Source organism: Pteronotus mesoamericanus, unplaced genomic scaffold, assembly GCF_021234165.1.
Source record: "Pteronotus mesoamericanus isolate MK-2021 breed Mesoamerican mustached bat unplaced genomic scaffold, CSHL_Meso_final scaffold_165, whole genome shotgun sequence".
Taxonomy (NCBI): domain Eukaryota; kingdom Metazoa; phylum Chordata; class Mammalia; order Chiroptera; family Mormoopidae; genus Pteronotus; species Pteronotus mesoamericanus.
Window position 1 is genome coordinate 5,255,913 of NW_026555307.1, and position 12,670 is coordinate 5,268,582.

Here is a 12,670-nt window from a genome sequence, read left to right on the forward strand (position 1 = left end):
AGGCAGGAAAGAGTTCATGAAAAACCGTTCAAAGAACTGAAAATAACTCAACTTATTTCTCAGCCAGACTTCTTTTTTGCTCAAGTCTTAGAAAAGGCAAGGGAAAAAAACTTGAGAGCAGAAATCCATGGCAACAAGCAACTTATGCTTATGAAAGCATCCCAGGGAAATTGTGTCTGGCTGCTAGAAAGTGGAAGTGAACGTAAAGTCATACATACCCATTTACACTCCTCTGATTGAGCACACAGAAAATTCATATCTGTTCTATTTATTCATGAGAAATAAACCTTGTTGTTTTTTGTTTGTTTGTTTGATAAGATAGCTGCCATGTTGTTTCAGGGGTTTTGAGTAAAGATTAACAAACCACTCTGATTGCTGACCTGGATTGCAAACTAGCTTTATGTAGCACGGACTACCAAGAAGAAAGGAGGCAGAATGAAAGGACTTGGGGTTAGTAGGTGTATGTTCTAATCTCTAATTAAAATTCCTGTCACTTTTTTCATTTAATTTGTTGACTGTTGTCCTTTGATTCTCTTTCTAAATTTTCTAATTGGTTTCAAACAGACATAAAAGTAAAGTGATCCACACATAGTCAGTTATCTCTAAATATCTCAAACGTACTTATGGTTTAGAATCTCTTTCAGGTTCTGTTATTTCCAGTTCTTGGATTGTCAGTTGTTCTGTTTGTTGCACAGATCCTCCTTCATGATGGTTTGTAATCTATTATTGTGACCTCAGCCTCAGCAGGGGTTCTTTGTCTGGGAGTCTCAAGTGCCCAGAGGTACAAAAACAACATAACTGAAGCCCCTGGTGGTGGTGTGACACTGCCACCCAAGACCCCGAAGCCCAGTTCTCGTTTCTGATCAGGGCCACTCTCAGGATCTGTCAAAGACACTCTTTACAGACATGTATGTCTCTGCTGGCCCACAGAGAGACAACAAACCACAGGTGGCCCCTTTGCTGGGCACTAGTGCCTATCTTGACAGACACTCCTTTCCATGAATGAAGGCATTCACATTTCACATTTTCTGCTTCCTCTTGCCAGCGCTGTTGTCCAGTCAGCACTTTTCATCCACTGATACCCCTTGTAACAGGGTGCTGTGCTAGAGGTCCCCCAAAATGGAGAAAACCCCCATTGCTATTGCTTGGGGGAGAGGGGGAAGTGGAGCAGGGCTGAGAGTTACTTTGCATATCTAAAGAACTTAGCCAGTGTTTTAGTAATGTTAAATAGCAGTGTAAGCTTGGAGCCAGGGAGATGGGCATGACTCAGGCCATGTAGCCATGGAGCTGGAGGGGCTTGCTGCCCCTGCAGGAGAGCGGGAAGGTGGTTAGCTCTACATCATGGGGCCATGCCTGCCCAGACTAACAATGGCAGCTGAGAAAGGCAGAAGAGACCAGAGTGTTGGCAGGTGTAACCCAGTATGGGAGATGTCAGAAATGGGGTTACAGAGAAAGATCCATGGTGGGATTTAAACTCAGGCACAGGGCAGCCATGCTGTCTTGGCCACGCAGTATGAAAGGATGCAGAAGGACCCCCCCACACACACACCAGCCCACTATGAGAACACAGTTTTGGATTAAGAGCAGGAGCCTAGCTAGGCAAGCACAGAAAACTGAAAGAAGCCAGAATACAGACAGGAATCTGTCCAGCTAAGCTACAGACTTCTATTTCTTTTCCTGAGAGACTGTATCTCTGACTGGCCGAGTTTGGCAAGGGAGCAGGGCAGGACTATGTGTTTGTGGGTGTTTTTTTGTTTCTAAAAGGAGTGAAATTTAATGGCAGAATTCTGCCATTATTCTAAACCTGTATAACTTTTTAATAAATAGTTCCTTTCCTTTTCACAAGACTCTGGCATTGGGAGTTAGTGTTCTTATTGGTGGCAGGCAATAGAACCCAGTGATTCTGTTACACCCTCACAAGCTAAAGAGATGGTTCTCTTCTTCATGGATTTGCTGGCACTATCCAGGTTCCTGCTTTACAGCCTGGCAATTGTAAACATTTAGAAAACTGCTTCTAATGAGTGTGACTAGAAGAGAACTTCTTACAACACTGATTTATCGCCCCTTCCGTAGATTCACAGAATTGTCTGATTTTGGCCATAACGTGTCACAACTTCTCTGGCATGTGGAACTCAGTCAAGCAAGGCTGAAGACACAGATGACAGCAAGATGTATGAGGAAAGAGCCATCTTTAGAAGCCTTGGAACTTGGCATGGGAGTCAAGAAACAAGGAGAATGAGCAAGACTGCATGTCCTTAATAGTGAATGGTCACTCTGGAAGTCTGGAAGAGGAAAGCAGCAGGGAAGCCAGAGGGAGGACAGGATGGGAAGGCAGAGGATGGGCAGAGGTTCTGGGCAGGTGTGCAGGTGTAGTGGGGAGAGCCCTGGAGGCAGGCACTGTCCTCTGAATGAGGCTGGAGGCTGACCTCTGACAAGGCCGGGAGGTTGCCATCATTTTAGCCACCCCCACAGTGAGGAATCCTAGGGCTCCCACCCCACTGTTGTCACCCGCTGCAACCCTGTTGACACAGCACATTGGCTGAAGGGGGGCCTCAAACTGTAAGACATTTCCAGGCTCAGGGATAGAGCAGCTCAGGAAAATGGGGGGCTCACAGTTGAGGAGCAGCAGCCACCCCAGGGTCTCCTGTTCTACTTAACCAGCACTTCCTCTGAAGGATGCTTATGTTCCTAAATTTCTGAGAGCTGATGCCTACAGGGGTGGGGCCAGAAAAGAAGGGGAGCAAAATCCCAGAAACAGGAGCACTAGTGGGGTGGCACAGGGCCACATTAGGCCTGCCACCGAGAAAGGACTCTGCAGCACAAACATCAGGACAGGGCTTCTGCAATTAGGACTGGGGACTGGGGGGCACCTGGCACCTGCACCCACCCCTGTGATACCCAGGTTTGGGGATGGGAGGCAAGACTTTCAGAATGCTTTCCAGCTATGAGCCCTTTGGTGCTAATCAACTTCCCAAATGCTTAGCACATTCAGTGAAGAGGTTTTCACCTGGGTCAGGGACTGCATGTGGTTTAAGTACACAACACATATCAATGAGTGCCTGTGGACTGCACCTGGTTACCACCAGGGTCTAACAAATATGTGCCCGCTGGTCACGATGTTATTAAACCAGTATTTGTAAAGAGTCTTCCAAGTCACAGGCATGGTTCTAAACATACAGAGTCAGTGTGAGTGAGACCAACCAGGCCTCTGATTGGTCCTTGTGAGATTCACATTCAGGCAAGGAGAGATAATAAAGCAAAAATAATAACAAAAAAAAAAGATAATTTCAGAGAACAATGAATGCTATAAAGAAAATAATAAATGTTAATGATATGTACAGGGCCAGGGGAGCTGGGGGATGAGATAAAGTTGGTGATCAGGAAATGCACCTCTTACAAGGTGGTTTTGAGTTATGATCCAAATGACGAGAAGACAGATGTGAACATCAGAGGGAAGAAGTCTCCAGGCAGAAAAACATCAAGTGCAAAGGCCCTGAGGCACAAAAGAGCTTGAGGAGCTCCAAAGACAGGAAAAGACCATAGTGGCTGAAGCCTTTGGGAAGGAGGAGAATGGAACGGGAGGAAGAGTGGACAGGCAGGGCAAGGCGGGCGGGCCTTGGGCCACAATTCTAGCTGACATCTATCCTGAGTGCATAGGAAACCATTAGAGGGTTTTAAGTTGGGGAGTGACATGCCAAATTATCTTTTTAAAAGTCCCCTCTAGCTGTGTGGAGGGTGGGCTCTGGAGGACAAAAGAATGACAGGGCACTAGCGGAACACTTGCATTTGTTCAGGTGAGCGGGGATGGAGGGCTGAGCTAGGATGGCAGGGAGAGATCACATCCCTCTCTTAGAGATACACTGTGCAAGTGGGTAGAAACCTGTTTCAAGTCATTCCACTCAGTGCTTCCCAAACTTCCTTGACAATGGGACCCTTTTATCCTACAGCTCCCTTCCACCTATTCCTGCAGCTTGGATGTTTCATGGAACACATGTTGGGAAATATGGCTGTTTGCTTCATCCCTTTCAGCTAAATTCTTGTTCATAGAAGCCATGTCTTTTGCAGGTTTTGCCCATGCCACGTGGTTTGGGCATGAGATTATACTGCACAGTAAATCCTCATTTAACAAGAACCAGTTATCAACTGGTTCTTGGAAACTGAGACTTTAAGCAAAACAATGTACAATGAAACCAATTTTACCATAGACTAATTGATAGAGACAAGAGTTAAGTTTCTATGGTCACAGGAACATCATCAAACCTCTAAATAAAAACTCCAAACACTCCTAATGTTAAATATTGAAATAAATATAAGCTATGCATACATTTAAGAGATAAATGAAAACAAGTAAGAAAAGTCTTTGCCAACCTACTTACCTCAGTTCAGGGTATCGAGTGGGCAGAGCCTCCCCCAGCAGCTCAGTGTGCAAAGCAAAACCCACCCTGGATAGAATGCCCTTCCACTGCAGGCCACACTCACCCCCACGCCCACAGCCACACCCACTCAGACTGGGAACAATTCAGACAGGCCAGCTCACCTCACGGGCACGTCTTTGGGATGTGGGGGAAACCAGAGTACCCGGAGAGAACCCATGCAGACGTGGGGCTAACAGGCAAACTCCCCGCGGACAGTGGCCCCAGCTGGGAATTGATTTTTTTTTCTCTGTTATTGTAATGAAATGATATTATTCGAGGACCTGCTGTATTTACTTGAATACACAAGTCAGTTGTTCCAGAATCTTGGGGCACCCAGGCACTACTTTTCCTTTCTCTAACATAAGGATTCAGAAAAGAATTGGTTAGAAAATGAACCAAGCTCCCAAAGAAACATCATCATTTACAGACACAGAATCCTGCATCCTAGAGGGTGTGAGAGGCAGGCTAACACTCTGGCCACAAGCAGCCTCCTGTTTCTTCACCTGAGTCCTCTGGATGTCTGTGGGATCAGCAGAACTACTTTGCACAAGTGGCATTACCACAGAGGTTAAACAGTGACTCTAAGCGCAGATTACACATTTTAAACTTGTAGGCCATTATTCTAATCAGAATAATTACTAATCCTATATGTGCCAAGACAAAAAGGTGAAAGTCGAGAGCTGCAGCCTGCCTGTGGCGGGATCAGTGATCACACCTCACTGGCACTGGCGCTCTTCCTTCAGGACCAGGAGCAACAGATTCTGCACTGAAGATTCTCACCTAAATCCGACTGTTGCACATCATCTGCAAAACATGACACTAATGTAAGCATCTTTGAAAACACTTCATGTACACATGTTAATAGTGGGAAAATAAACTAAACGGAAATCAGCAAAGTCGCTGCTCTTTGGGGAGTGAACAAAAGGCGACTGCAAACATTGCTGCAGAGGCATCTGCAGCAGTCAGGATGGCTTACTGTCCCGAGTGGGGCTGGGACTGATGCCTGGTGATGTCAGGGGCCCCGGGATGGCAGTTCCACAGATTCTCGCTCCAGGCTCGATCTGCTGCTGAGCCCACGGACACGTTTTAGAGCCTATCCTGACAGCACACAAAACGCATCTCATGCTTCCAGATTGACACGGTGTTTGGGAATTAAACAGATTGCTTCAAGCTATAATCCTTGAATGTACCATAACAAAATAACTTGAAATATGCTGTGCTCACAGTACTGGGGCCTGCTAGAATTTGTCCATTAAAACCCAATTATGGTGACTGGAAAGGCCCATATACTTCAGCCCCCACCTGTGAGCTGCTCTTATTCTAGAAATAAAAAGCAAAGGTGGCACTTGGTTATTGCTGCATTTAAAGGCCGTACCAGAAATTGTGCACATGCACACAGGCTGGTGACCACCTCTCCACCTGGACAAAGAAGCTCGAGTAAGTGGAACGCCTGGCTCTTCAAGGGCTGGAGCCTGCCGATGCTGCTGGATCATTGCCTTTGCCTCAGCTGACCCAGCCCTGGGTCCTGAGTCTGTGGCAAAGAGAGAAAGTTGTCCTCCAAATTCTCTAAGATATTGTATGATCCTCAACACGCATATTCTTGTGAAACCTGGGGGGCACAGCTTCAGCACCCACCTTCCATACTTCCACAGCAGACCAAGCATAGGTTTGCTTGAAACTCTCCATTTGATTTTAGGTCTTAAACTCTTGATGATGGCTTCCATTTCTGGGCAACATTGATGCTTTCATAAGAATTCTGTTAGCAGTTGGGCCACAGAGACACTGGCAGGCCAGCCATGGGATCAAGCCTGATTTGCTTGCACACCTCAACTTATCCCCTCCTCAAGTTTCCTCCACTATGTCTGGGACCCCAGGTGTCCAGGAGCCAAAGAAGTCACCTGAGTTCGTAGGGAGACGAGATTTCCTTCGGGAGTGGCACAACGAGGAGCTGCAATGCCTATAAAGGTACAGCAGGTGCTTGGGGTGGGGACAACGGTAACTGTTGTAGGGGTCCTGAGCATGTGGCATCCCCGTCACTCAGAGCTCAGGACACAGAGGTGGCACTGGATGGAGGTGAGCAAGGGGAAGTGTTGGGGTGATGATGGAGTGCGCGTAGCCGTAGCTGAGGAGGGTCAGTCCCAGTTAGATGGGCCCAGCCAGAGAAGCAGAGGGAGGGTGTAGAAAGAGCTGGTGGACACCGACCTTGGCCTCAGGGATTCTCAGAGAAACTCCAGACAGAGTTAGTAGCAGACAGCCGAAAGACCACCGCCCAGAAGGAAGCATGTTGCGATTGCATAGAAGACTATGGAAAGAAAAGGCTGACAAAGTGTATTTCAGTGATACAATCAGCACCCTGACCACAAAAGCAGCAAAGAGCATCCCGAAATGAGCATCCCTGACTGCTCATCCCAAAGAGCAGTGGTTGAGGGAAGTAAGGCGGGGCTGCATCCAGACACAGGATGCTCTTTTACCTCCCGTGAGTGACCCTTTGCCACCATCAAGGGAGGTGGGTGGGAAACAGCCTGGCTCATGCCTCACCCCTGCAATGCTGTAGGTCCATGTTCTGGGGAGCTCTGCAGCTGGGCTTCAGCTGTCAGCCCTCCAGCAGTGCCAAGGCCCTCAGGGTGCTGAGCACACTCCCTCTGGCTCCTGCTCAGTCAGAAGCCAGCTCTGAGGACCAGGTGGGTGTTCAGTGGGAGCTTGAGGCGAGACTGGCCCCAGTTCCTCCCAGAACTCTTTACCCTGCAGCTTTCTCAGGCCTCACACTAAAGCTTAGCATTTCAGATCAAATTCAGCAATTAAAAAAAGAAAAAGAAAGAAACTTATTTTGGGCCAATTTTTTTTTTTAATCTGCAGGTCTAAAACTTCCGTAGATGTTCTGAATTCAGCCCAGAAGGGTGGTGAGGGCAGCTCTGTCAACAGGCTCAGGAGCAAAGAGACATCCGTAGAAGCCACGACTTACTTAGACAAAGGAAAGGCAATGTTGGGGGCACACAAGTGTCCAGGGGTGGAGAGATACTCCACAAGCTCCTTCTCTATAGGCAGATCATGGCCAGTTTCCACCTGGAATATCTTTGGCCCACGTCCAGATTAAATGCCAGTTAGAAAGTTCTACCCATTCGCTCTTTCTGGGCAGACAGCAACGGTGGTAAGCTCTAATCATTTACAAAGGTCAGGATGGGGAGCGAGCCCTGGAGCGGTCATTTAAAATTCTATTGATCCCTATTTGTAGTCAGGGAAAGAAAATGGGCACTTGGACTGTATTGTAATTATGAGGCTTCCAGGCAACCGTAAATAGATGTGCAATCTCGATACTGGCAAATACCTGGGAGAAGAAATTATTACTCTGGTATGGCACGTTGCTAGGAAAGATTGAAGATAAAATTGCACATAAAAAAAATCAATCATCTTTTAGCTAATTTGCCCTGCTCACCACCCATCGGGGTTATCACAATTATCAGATGTCTGCTGAATATATTAAGAGGGGGGTCTCCTTGCTAAAAATGATCACCAAGAGAGCATAATGTCTCACATGCAGCAGGGATGCTGGTGAGCTGACATTTTGGAGGTGGGTGGGTTCCAGGGCACACAGAGGAAGAGCCTTTTGCTGTGGGATAGGGAAGTGAGGGGAACCAGAACCACCAAAAGCATCACACTTGTGGGCAAGGTGCCTTCTGTGGACACTGTCAACAGCACCTTGAGGCCCACCCTGCTGGTGTCTGGGTGAAGCAGTGTGGGAGGAAGACAGTCTGCTTCAGTCACACAGGGCTGGGCCTGGCACTTGGACATCTATAACCTTAACCATCATCATAACCATCAGAAATAAGTATTATCAGCCCCTCCCATTACCAATGAGCAAATGGAGACACACTAAGGTTCAGAAATGTGACCAAGGTCACACAGAGGTAAGTGGCAGGATAGAGTCCAGAGCAAGCTGGAGGTGGAGATGCAGGCGTTTGTGCCGTATCCTGCGTCCAGTGCCACATCCTGAATCCAAGGCTGGCCTTGCTGCTCTCCAGCTCTGCCTTCCCTCTCCCACACCCTGAGGGATCTCTCTCTCCTTTTGCTTCCTTAGAAGGCTACAAGGCATTAGGCAAAAATGAGACTTGCTGGACAGCAGACATTGTCCACAAGGGCTGGAGGGCCTTCTGCCTTCTTCTGGGCTAAGGTTATCTGATGAGAGGTAGGGCTGCAACAGTCTGGAGGGCTTGGTCCATCCCTGCTTGGGATGGTCTCTAACATCTGCTCCATCTTGTCAGTCAATTCCAGCTTCTCAGGTGGATATGTGCAGTGACTCAGCGTCCCAGGAGCGCCACAACAACCACGAGTAGAATTGGCAGTACCTCTCTCAAGACTGATGCACATTAGCCCCGATTGGTGTTGCTTAGTTGGTTCGGTGTCATCCCACAAAGCAAAAGGTTGATAGTTCAATTCCCAGTTAGCGCACATGCCTGGGTTGTGGGTTTGGTCCCTGGTCAGGGCATGAACAAGAGGAAACCAACTGATGTTTCTCTTTCACATTGACGTTTCTCTCCCTCTCTTTCTTCCTTCCTTCCCCTCTCTCTAAAAATAAGTATTTAAAAAAAATAATGATGCAAATTAAATCAACATACCCTGTTATGGGAAAAGGACCTGAACAGACACTTCTCCAAGGAGAACATACCAATGGCCCATAGACATATGAAAAGATTCACAGCATCATTAGCATCAGAGAGATGCAAATTAAAACCACAATGAGGTATCGCCTCATACCTGCCAGAATGGCTGTAATTAAGAAGTCAATAAACAACAAGTGCTGGTGAGGTTGTGGAGAAAAGGGAACCCTAGTGCACTGTTGGTGGGAATGCAGACTGGTGCAGTCACTATGGAAAACAGTATGAAATTTCCTCAAAAATTAAAAATGGAACTTCCTTATGACCCAGAAATTCCACTGCTGGGAATATACCCTAAGAATCCTGAAACACCAGTTCAAAGGAACTTATACACCCCAATGGTCATAGCAGTGCTGTTTACAATTGCCAAGTGCTAGAAACAGCTCAAGGACCAATCAGTAGATGAATGTATCAAAAAACCGTGGTACATTTACATGATGGAATACTATGAAACTGAAAGACAGAAGGAACTCCTACCCTTTGTGACAGCATGGATGGAACTGGAGAGCATTATGCTAAGTGAAATAAGCAATTTGGCGTAAGACAAATATCATGTGACCTTACTTATAACTCGTATCTAATGAATAAAATAAACTATCAAGAAAAATAGAATCAGAGACATGGAAACATGGAACAGACTGATAGCTGTAGGAGGGGAGAAGGGTGGGGGAAAGTGGTGGGAGGAAGGGAAAGGGACTAGTCAAAGAACATGTATGAATGACCCATGGACATGAACAACAGGAGATTGACTGTGGGCTAGAGGGGTGGGCCAGGTGGAAGTGGGCAAAAGGTAAAAAAAAATTTGGACAAGTGTAATAGAATAAACAGTTAAAAAAAAGGCGGGGGGGAGAGATTTTTTTTCTGTGTGGAATCAGCACTGCCGGGCACTGAGGGCAGGGCACGTCCGTCTCCAGATGAGGGTGCCACAGGTGTGGCCATGGGCGGCTCTCTCGAAGGGCGCAGTGTTACGCCCCAGTATCTTACTTCTAGAAATCTATCCCAGGGAAGTGATCAGAGTGTAGACAGAGGCTGATGCACAAAAATGTTGGTAATAGTGTTGTTTATAATGCGAAAATTATGAAAAAGTTAAGTAACACTTGGGATTGGTCAGCGATGGCATTGGTTGAATATTAATGGCCAATACAGTGTTTTACATAGAGTTTCTAGTGATATAGAAATGTTTATGACAAAACCCAAAAAACCACCACAACAAAAACTAAGGTATAAAATTATATGAAACCTAATAAAGAAAAAATGCATGCATTACTATGAAGATTATAGGTAATCTGGTTTAGCTCTCAGGCACTTTAGCTCTTTGCAAATTTGCCTACAGTTAGTTATCATCCTGCCTTCTGGCCCCTTGTGACCTTAGAGTGGTGACAGGGTGCAGGCCCGAGCAGGGAGCAGCCTCGGCAACTCCACTTCATCAGAAGGTGCTATATTTTTTTCTTTTTATTGTGGCAAAATATGCATAACATAAGATGTACCATTTTAACCACTTCTAAGTGTACAATCCGGTGGCATTAAGCACATTCACATTGTTATGCAAAAATTGCTACTGTTCATTTAGAGAACTTTTTATCACCTCCAACCAGAAACTCTATACCCATTAAAAAATAATTCCCCATTTCTCCCTCCTCCAGCTTCTGGTAATACTCTACTTTCTGTTTCTGTGGGTTTTCCTATTCTAGGTACCTCATAGAAGTGAAATCATACAATATTTGTCCTTTTGTGTCCGGTTTATTTCACTTAGTATAATGTCCTCAAGGTTCATCCAAGTTGGGAAAGTCATCTGGGCTTTACTTTATTAGGTCCTCACTGAACTCAGAATGGGCTGGGTTGCTCCTATTCAACAGTTGAAGAAACAGAGGTCCCAAGGTAGGACAGGGACTTTTCTTGGGTTTGACTCTGAGTCCATCACCCACTGTAGGCAGCAGAAGACCTACAGAAAGTGATGCAGAATCAGGTGAGGAGGCATGTCCTGGCCTCTTCACATCTATGCAGGCACCCTCACCCCCAGATCCAGAGAAAAGATGGTGCATTCCCCCAAAAAGCTTTCCCAGGTTTGCTAGGTCTTGCATGAAACTCCCACCCTTTCTGAGCAGCTGGCTCTAGCCTGCCCCTTCCCTAAGGTGTGTTCTGCCCCCGCTGGACCTCTAGTCCTCCTCCTACCCACGGACATTAAGATGAGCAGACTCCCTTGCCGACCCATCAGCCCACTGTCCTCCCCTCATTCCACCTTCTCCCTGCAGCACCCAGAGGCTGACAGCTTCATTGTAGCCCGTGGGAGCCACCTTACCTTGTCCCTTCAAATCAGTGTCCAGAGGGACTTGGTGAGGTTGGAGCAGCAGGACTAACTGATCCCAGGAACAGTTCTTCTCCCAACTCACACTGAAAGCTCCATTCCTGCCACAGGCGGACTTGTGAAAAGTCTGCCTCCATTAAAGGTACATTTTCCACCACCCAAACACAACAGTTCATTAATGGATGGAGTCCTCTTAAACAAGCGTAATACCTGTTAACAACATACACCTGATAGAATCCATCACCTGTGAACCGACACTAGGTAATTATCAGGTTTCTCCTCTGTTTACTACACCACATTACATCACTACTCTGGCACAATTACCTTGGAAATGGTAGTTTTGTCTTTCTGTGTATCGTTTTAGTGTGATTATAACAGGAAATGCAGACAGTCCTGTCCCTGAAACACCTGACCTTGTTCAAATTTCTCCCCCACCCCAGCTTGGATGGCCACAGGACTTCTTCACTAGCCTCTCTGCTATCGCTCTTGACTTCTTCAAGTCCATTGACCCACAAAAGCACAGTGACTTGTTATTGTTGTTGTTTATGCTTTTTTTTTTAAACCAAGCCCTGGCCAGTTTTATTAAAGAAAAATTTTCATGATTTACTCTTCACCAGCCTGTTCTGTTGTGTTTCTAATGACATCAGAATTACCTGGATCAATGACAGCAACTATACGTACTAAGTATTTTCCATATGCTGTGCCCAAGTTAGTATCGTTTGCCACCGCAGTGATGGGCACAGTCTTGGCCAGCATGGCAGAGCGCTCTATTTCAGATTTCCTCAGGGCTGGACAGTTGTTGGTGAGCACGACCGGCTTCGCTTTGTCTTGTCTGATCATCTTTAGAGCCTATTTGTACCCTAGCCTATACTTTTCTCTTTTAGTAACAAGTTAGAGCGTAGAGTTGATCGACTTTGGCAACTTTTTCATTTTCTTTGTGGCCACCATCTTCTTGCCTTAGGTGCAGGACACCCCCCAACCAAGGGCAGCCACCAAGACAGCCCAGGAGTGAGAAAGAAACCACCTTTCAAAACTGACCTTTTGAAAATGTAAATTAGATAATGCCATTCCTTGCTTCAAAAGCTCCAACAGCTTTACATGGTGACTAGGCACACCTCAAACTCTCCATAGTTTACGGTGCCCTGCAGCCTCTGGCCTTGCCCATCCACCTGCTCTCTCATTCCCTGCTACAGACATACAGCTTCCTCCCTCTCTTCTGAGCACTCACCTCAGGACCTTTGCAATGGCACACCCTCCCCCAGTTCTCTGCTCATCACCCAGGGTCAGGGCAGTTGACA

The 12,670-nt window shown here is 46.6% G+C and overlaps 1 pseudogene; it reads right to left on the reverse strand.

The window, feature by feature from the left end:
* Window positions 1-11,975: 11,975 nt before the first annotated feature.
* LOC129083075 (60S ribosomal protein L30-like) lies at window positions 11,976-12,320 on the reverse strand (annotated as a pseudogene).
* Window positions 12,321-12,670: the final 350 nt, after the last annotated feature.